Source organism: Papio anubis, chromosome 9 (assembly GCF_008728515.1).
Source record: "Papio anubis isolate 15944 chromosome 9, Panubis1.0, whole genome shotgun sequence".
NCBI classification, from domain to species: domain Eukaryota; kingdom Metazoa; phylum Chordata; class Mammalia; order Primates; family Cercopithecidae; genus Papio; species Papio anubis.
The window spans coordinates 4,142,507-4,151,399 of record NC_044984.1 but is presented as its reverse complement, the minus strand read 5'-3'; positions in this window follow the sequence as shown (position 1 = coordinate 4,151,399).

Here is an 8,893-nt window from a genome sequence, read left to right as displayed (position 1 = left end):
TAATCTATGCTATCTCCAGAACTCATGCCCTCAGTGTGATCCCCTACTCATCAGTAACATTATTTAGGAACTTCTTAGGAATGCAGACTCTCAGGCCCCACCTCGGCCGGCTGAATCAGAGACACTGAGAGTGGTGCCCAGAGATCTGCACTCCTCCCACCCCTGCCCACAGGTGATCCTCAGGCTCACTAACATTTGAAAGCATGGCCCTGGATGAGGGATCTCACTAGGCCTTCCCTGCTGGAGGACAGCCCTCCAGGCCTTGAGCTCCATTTTCTCTTTCAAGGATGTCACCACAGAAGGCAGTGGAGTATTCACCTGCAGCAGGCCTGGGTGTAGCTCCCCTTTTCAGGGGGAGTGATCTGGGGTCTTTGGACCCTTTGCTTGGCCTTTTGAGAATAAGAGTGATCAAGGATGGCTCATTTTACTCCCTGTTCTTTTTTTCACTTGATCATTTTCAGCGTTTCCTTCTTTTCCCCCTTGGGCAAATGTTTTCAGAGTTTTTTTCAGACACGTGGTTTGAAGAATTTCAAGCCTAGAAGACACACCGCAAGGAAGAGAGTTTCTATGCCCTGAACACAGGATAACAGATAACACAGCAGGAGACACTTAGGTTAGATCATCAGTTCAGTAACAGAACCGGGACCCTGCGTCAGGGGGGCCCACTGTGGTCCAGGGGTTTGCATGATGTGGAGGCACAGACAACTTGGTGATGGGCCTCTGTAGGCAAAGAGTCCAGGGATGAGGCTGGGGCTTTAGGCGACTTGCATGTTTTCGTTTTGATTCTTCTAATAGTAGGATGTAGGCAAGTCTCTTACCTTTTCCATAATTCAGCTTCTCATTTTTAACACAGACGTAGAAGCACCATTCGTAGGACTTCCATTTGTTTTCATTAGATTTTTTTTAAACTTTTCATTTTGAAGTTATTAGGAGACAATTTTCCATGGGTCTCTCATGTTTCTGCATGTCTTGTGAAGAAAGGCACAGAAGCTTTTCATTCTGGACTTTTTAAGGATTTTTACGTGGTGAACAGCCTTGGATAACAGAAAATGTTATCTCTCAATTTAGATGTATATACCCAGCAAAGCAATCTCTCAAGAATGAGGATAAAGTTAAGATATTTTCAACAAATGAAAGCTAGCTGAGTTTACTACTGGATCCTCAGTAAAGGAATTTCTAGACTGGGGTGTATTTCAGGAAAAAGAATGATTCCGGAAGGAAGAATTGAGATGCAAGGAGGAGAGGTGACAGAGGAAAAGACCAACACGTGAGTAAATCTAGACAAAGAACAAAGTGGTCATAATAATGAGTAACTCAGGGGAGTTAAGAAACAGAACTGAAATAGATTTAAGAAGCATAAAATTTGGAGTGGGGTGCAAATATGGATGAAACTTGGTAAGGTCCTTCCATTCACGAGATGAGTATAAATACTAACTTTATGTTTTAAGTTAAATAACCACTTAAATAATAGAAATAGAGTGTGTAACCTCCAAACTAGTAGAAGGAAAACCGGAATAAAAATGTTTTAAAGAAACCAACAAAAGCAAAAAGGAAGGGGAAGAAACAAAGAATAATATGGTAGAAATATATTGTTGTATCAGTAACCACTATAAATGTAAATGGACTAAAGTTCTATTTATAAGAATGTAGTCATTATTGATAAAACTCTTCTGTGAAAGGGCAAATATGGCTAGGCTGGATCTGAAAATCTAATTTATTCTGTTCTCTAGAGTCATACACTAAAGCATAAAGACACTGAAATTTTGAAAACAAAAATGGCCAGGTGCAGTGGCCTGTAACCCCAGCACTTTGGGAGGCCAAGGCAGGAGGATTGCTTGCATCCAGGAGTTCAAGACCAGTTGGGCAACATAGCAAAACCTGGTCTCTACAAAAAATAAAAAATTAGATCGGCATGGTGGTCAGCACCTACAGTCCCAGCTACTCGGGAGGCTGAGGTGGGAGGATCACTTGAGATAGGGAGGTCGAGGCTGCAGTAAGCTGTGACCACACCATGGCACTCAGCCTGGGCAACAGAGAGAGACCCTGTTTCAGAAAAAAGAAAAAGAAAGAAAGAAAGTAAAACACAGAAAAAGATGTCTGATAAAGAGTATTAAAACAGGAAGCTAAATAATCATATTAATATCAGACGAATTTCACTATAAGGCAAAAAGCCTTATTAGACATAAAGAGAGATACTACAGAATAATAAAAAGTTCAAATCACCAGAAGAATATAATAGTATTAAACTTGTATGTAATCAGTAACATAGCTTCAAAATATATAAAACAAAATTGCAAGAACCACAAGGAAAACCTGACAAATTTACATCGTAGTGGGAAACTTTAATATCCTCTCTCATTATTTGATAGATCAAGCAACAGAAAAACCAGAGATTTTAGAATATTTGAACATGCAGTTAATAAGCTTGATCTAATGGATGTATATTGAATTTTGCACCCAAGAAATAAAAAAGACACATTCTTTTGAAGTACACTTGGAGCACTTCAGAAGATTGTCTCTATAGTATGCCATAAAGCAAGTCTCAACAAATTTCAACCAGTATCTTACAGTTTACATACTTTGACTCCAAAGAATTTAAGAAATCAATAACAAAAAGAGGACTAAAAAGAAATCCTGTGTTTGGAAATTCAAAGACACACTTCTAAATAGCTTCAGAGTCAAAGAGGAAATCGTAATGGAAATGAGGAAATACTTAATACTGATTGATAAAGATAATGTTTCATCTTTAAATTCAGGGAATAAAGTGTTTCAAGATGGTTAGAGGAAAATATATATCATGTATGCTAATATATTAGGAAAGAAGAATGAAGAGCAGCAAGGTAAGCATCCAAATTAAGAAATTTGAATAAACAAAAGAATAATCTTTTTAAAAATAGAAGGGATGAATTAATAAAGAGCAGATTTACTGAAATAGGAGCAAAAAATTAAATAGAATTAACAAAGCTGAAAAATGTTTCTTTAAAAATATGCATGCAATTGAAAACTGCCAGCAAAGGTAACTAAGAGATCAAGAGAAAAGGCAAAAAAATGGCAAGATTAGTAATGACAAAGAGGATTTCACTACTTATCAGGGACTGAATTGTATCCTCTCAAAAACTATGTAGAGTTCCTAACTCCCAGTACCTATGAATGTAATCTTATTAAAAAAACAGAGCACGGAGGCTCACGCCTGTAATCCCAGCACTTTGGGAGGCTGAGGCGGACAGATCACTTGAAGTCCGGAGTTCGTGACCCGCCTGGACAATATGGTGAAACCCCGTCTCCACTAAAAATACAACAAAATTAGCCAGGTGTGGTGGCGTACACCTGTAGTCCCAGCTACTCAGGAAGCTGAGGCAGGAGAATCACTTGAATCCAGGAAGCAGAGGTTGCAGTGAGCTGAGATCACGCCACTGCACTCCAGCCTGGGCAACAGAGTGAGACTCTGTTTCAAAAAAAAAAAAAAAAGAAAAAAAAGAAAACCAGGGTCTTTGCAGCTGTCATCAAGCTAAGACGAGGTCAATAAGGTGAGCTCTAATCCCTTGTAACCGATGTCCTCGTAAGAAGAGGGGAAGAGGTTGACACAGACACAGGGACAACAGCGTGTGAAGATAAAGGTGGATATTGGAGTGATGGATCCACAAGCCAAGGAATGCCAACGACCCCAGCCATCAGCAGAACTGGGAGAGAGGCATGGAACAGAGCAGAGTGCTTAGAGGGAACCAACTCTTTCAACACCTGCATCTTGAATTCCTAGCTTCCAGAACTATGAGATATCACATTCTATTGCATTAAGCCACCCAGTTTCTGGTACTTTGTTAAGGCAATCCTAGGAAATTAATACACTACAGATGAAGTGGGAATTAAAATATAATGAGAAAATAATGACATTTATTGCCAATAAATTTGAAAATTAAAAAAAGGGACAAATGGCTAGCAAAATATTAATTGCCAAAAGGTTCAAGAGGAAGTAAAAATCCTGAATATAACTATTTAAAACCATTTAATTGAGGTAATGAACACTTAACAATCTCTCTACAAAGAAAATATCAGGACTGGAGGTCGGGTGTGGTGGTTAATGCCTGTAGTCCCAGGACTTTGGGAGGCCGAGGTGGGTGGATCACCTGAGATTGGGAGTTCGAGACCAGCCTGACCAACATGGAGAAACCCCATCTCTACTAAAAATACAAAATTAGCCGGGCGTGGTGGCACATGCCTGTAATCCCAGTTACTCGGGAGGCTGAGGCAGGAGAATCACTTGAACCCAGGAGGCAGAGGTTGCAGTGAGCCGAGATCATGTTGTTGCACTGCAGCCTGCAATAAGAGCGAAACTCTGTCTCAAAAAAAAAAAAAAAAAAAATCAATCCCAGATGATTCTGTAGGTAAGATAGGTCCAACATCAAAGAAAAAGATAATTCCAATATTATTTAAATTCTTCTATAGAGTAGAAGAAAAGGAAACATTCCCCCAGTCATTTTTATGAGACCAGTAGAAGCTTGATACTAAAATTAGACACAGTTGTAGGAAAAAAAATCACAGAGCCATTTCACTAACAAACACAGATGCAAAACTCCTTAATACAACATTAGCATATTGACACTAACCATGTGTTTAAAAGATAATCAATGAAGACCAAGTTTAATTCATTCCACAAATGCAAAACAGGTTAGCATTAGAACATTTCTAAATGTAGTTCACCACTTGACAGTTCATTAAAAGAAGAAAAGTCATATGATCATCTCAATAGAGGCAGAAAGTGTTGAATAACATTGAATATTTCTTTTTTTTTTTTGTGAGATGGAGTCTTGCGCTATCGCCTGGGCTGGAGCGCAGTGGTGCGATCTTGGCTCGCTGCAAGCTCCGCCTCCCGGGTTCATGCCATTCTCCTGCCTCAGCCTCCCGAGTAGCTGGGACTACAGCCGCCCGCCACCACACCCGGCCAATTTTTTGTATTTTTAGTAGAGACGGGGTTTCACCGTTTTAGCCAGGAAGGTCTGGATCTCCTGACCTCATGATCTGCCTGCCTCGGCCTCCCAAAGTGCTGGGATTACAGGCGTGAGCCACCGCGCCTGGCCTCAGTATTTCTTTATGATAACCATTCTTGCCCCACTAGGAATCAAAGGTGACTTAACCTGTTACGGGTTTTACGTGTGTAGATGCATACATGTGTGTGCACATGCTCGCACACACACACACACACAGTTGTAGTAACTACGTATTCAATAGTAAACTATTTTAAAATTTCTCTTTGGGATCAATAGCAGGCCAAGGCTATTATTTCATTGCTTTGTTCATTGTTGCTGGAAATTCTGGCCAGTACAATATGAAAGAAAAGGAAACGGAAAGTTATAAGAAATGGAAAGGAAAGAAAGAGATAACCTAAAGTATTTTTAAGTCAAATTAGTAGGATGAGGTCAGGCATGGTAGTTCATGCCTGTAATCCCAGCACTTTGGGAGGCCAGGGTGGGTGGACTGCCTGAGCTCAGGACTTCGAGATCAGCCTGGGCAACATAATGATATCTCATCTCTACAAAAAATACAAACATTAGCCGGGTGCAATGGTGCGTACCTGTAGTTCCAGCTACTTTCAGGGCTGAGGTGGGAGGACTGCTTGAGCCCAGGTGGTTGAGGCTGCAGTGAGTTGAGATTCTGCCACAGCACTCTGGCCTGGGCAACAGAGCGACACCCTGTCTCAAAACAAAACAAAACAACAAAACTAAGATGAATAGGGAAGTTTATCAAAGTTGTCAGATAAAAGATCACAATACAAAAGTTAATTTTTATGCACCACCAGGGAATTCACTTAAAAAAAAAAAAGATAACACAAGGGAAACAAAAAATAAGATACCAAGGAATATTGTACAGATGTGCCAGCCTTTTATGAGGAAAAACACAGAAAGTTCTGAAACCTCATTTGGAATGACTGCATAAAACGAAGAGACAAGCCGCGGCTGGCGTAGGAAGATTCACTCATGAGCCACCGCAAATTCTCCTGAATTTGATTTTTTTTTTTTTTTTTTTTTAGATTCAGTGAAATTGCAACAAAAAACACCAGCAGTTGGGTTGTTTTTCGTTTTGGTAGAATGCAGCAGTCTGATTTCAAAATTTAACTGAAGCACAAAAGACCAGGAATAGCTGAGTAACTCCTAAAGAAGTCAAGGGGAGGAGATTATCCTACTCAACATCAAGACTTATTCAAAAGCTATGGCTGACCAGGCGCGGTGGCTCACGCCTGTAATCTCAGCACTTTGGGAGGCCGAGGCGGGCAGATCATCTGAGGTCAGGAGTTCGAGACCAGCCTGGCCAACATGGTGAAATCCCGTCCCTACTAAAATTAGCCAGGCATGGTAGCATGTGCCTTAATCCCAGCTACTTGGGAGGCAGAGGCAGGAGAGTCGTTTGAACCCGGGAGGCGGAGGTTGCAGTGAGCCGAGATAAAGCTATTGCACTCGAACCTGGGGGACAAGAGCGAGACTTCTCTCCAAAAACAAAAAACAAAAATAAAACTATGGTAGTTAAGACAGTTGGTACTGATAAAAGAACAAATAGACCAATGGAACATGATACAGTTCAGAAACCAATTCATACATATTTAGAAACTTGATATAATACAGAATGGTCATTGAAGCTCAGTGGGGAAAATACACAGTATTCAATACATGGTGCTGGAACAACTGGTTTTCCATGTGAAATTGCATCCATACCTCACACAATATATGCAATTTTTGAAAACTTAAGATGAATTAAAAGGTAAATATAAAAGTCAAAACTTTAGACCTTTTAGCAGAAAACACTAGCAAGGATCTTTATGAATTTAAGATATGGCAAGATTTTATAAACAGAGCACAATATGTAAAATAACAAAAGAGAATGGATTGATAATTTTGATCATGTTAAAATGAAGAACTTCTGGTCATCAAGTCACCATTAAAGGAACAAAAAGCTACAGACTGAGAAATGTATTCGTATTCAGAATATGTAAAGAATTCATCTAATCAGTAAGAAAAACACAACTTAATAGAAAAATAAGCAAAAAACACAAACAAGTGTTTTATATAAAAGGAAAGCTGAGTGGCCAAAGGGTCTAAGAAAGGATGTTTAACCTCTCTAATATCCAGGGATGTGCAAACTGAAACCACAAAGTGCGATTTATTTATTTATTTATTTATTTTTGAGACAGAGTCTCACTCTGTTGCCCAGGCTGGAGTGCAGTGGCGTGATCTCGGCTCACTGCAAGCTCCACCTCGTGTGTTCACGCCATTCTCCTGCCTCAGCCGCCCAAGTAGCTGGGACTACAGGCGCACGCCACCACGCCCAGCTAATTTTTTGTATTTTTAGTAGAGATGGGGTTTCACCGTGTTAGTCAGGATGGTCTTGATCTCCTGGCCTCGTGAGCCACCCACCTCGGCCTCCCAAAGTGCTGGGATTACAGGCGTGAGCTACCGCACCCAGCTCACAAAGTGGGATTTTTAAGTTAAAAAGTCTACCAACACCAAGCCTAGATAAGGAGGAACACTGAAAACTTTCAGGCACTGCTGCCGGGTGTGAAGATGGGTATGAGACTTTGGAAAACGGTCTGGTCTTCTCTAGCACAGGCGAAGGCTCACGGCATATGAACCTTGCTACCTGGAGACCCAGTAATTCCATACCTAGGTTCTAACTCGGGAGAAACTTTGAACATGTACACTATTAAACATGTACACAAATGTTCACACAGCATAGTGTGAGACAGCTGAAATCTATAAGCAATCTACGTGTCAACCAACAGTAGAATGACACAAAATTATGGTATAGACACACAAAGGAACACTATACAATTATGAAAATGAAGAGATTGGAGGTATGCATCACCTGGATGGATAGATTTATCACCAAACGCGGATAGATCTCAAAATTAATGTCGCAAAAAAAGTAAATGAAGAATATGTACAGTATGATTCCACTTATGTAAACATCAAAAAATGAACAATATCCTAATTTCAAGGCTTACCAGAAAGTTACAACAGTCAAGACATTGTAGTATTGGTCTATGGTGTAATAGAGACATAGATAAATGGAAAAGAATAGGGAACCCAGAAATCAATCACACATATGTAGTCAACTCATTTTTGACAAACATATCAAGGTAATTTAGTGAGAAAGTACAGACTTTTCAACAAAACTGGTGCTGGAGCATTTAGACACCCAAATGAAAAAAGAATAAACCTTGATTCAGACCTCACACCATATATAAACACTAACTCAAAATGAATCAGCGACCTGAATGTAAAACCTAAAACTGTAAAACTTCTAAAATAAACAGGAGAAAATCTTTGTGACTTTAAGTTATTCAAGGTGTCTTAGAAGACACCGAAAGCATTAACTGTAAAATAAAAAAGGAATAAAATAGGCTTCAACAAAACTAAAAACTTCTGCTCTTTGAAAGCTAACATTAGATACCTAGAAAGACAAGTCACAGAATGAGAGAAAATATTTGTTTTTTATATATATAATATTTGATAAAGTACTGGTATCTAGAATATATAAAGAACATGCACAACACGATAATCAGAAAGTAAAGAATCCAATAAAAAAGAGGCACAAAGATTCCAACAGAAAATTCCCAAGAGAAGAGACACAAATTACAAAAAAGTGCATGAAAAGGTGTTCAACATCATTGGTCATTAGAATATGCAAATTAAAACATTTATTTATTTATTTTTATTTTTTTGAGATGGAGTTTTGTTCTTGTCACCCAGGCTGGAGTGCAATGGTGTGATCTCAGTTCCCTGCAGCCTCTGCCTCCCAGGTTCAAGTGATTCTCCTGCCACAGCCTCCAGAGTAGCTGGGATTACAGGCTCCCGCCACCACACCTGGCTAATTTTTGTATTTTTAGTAGAGATACGGTTTCACC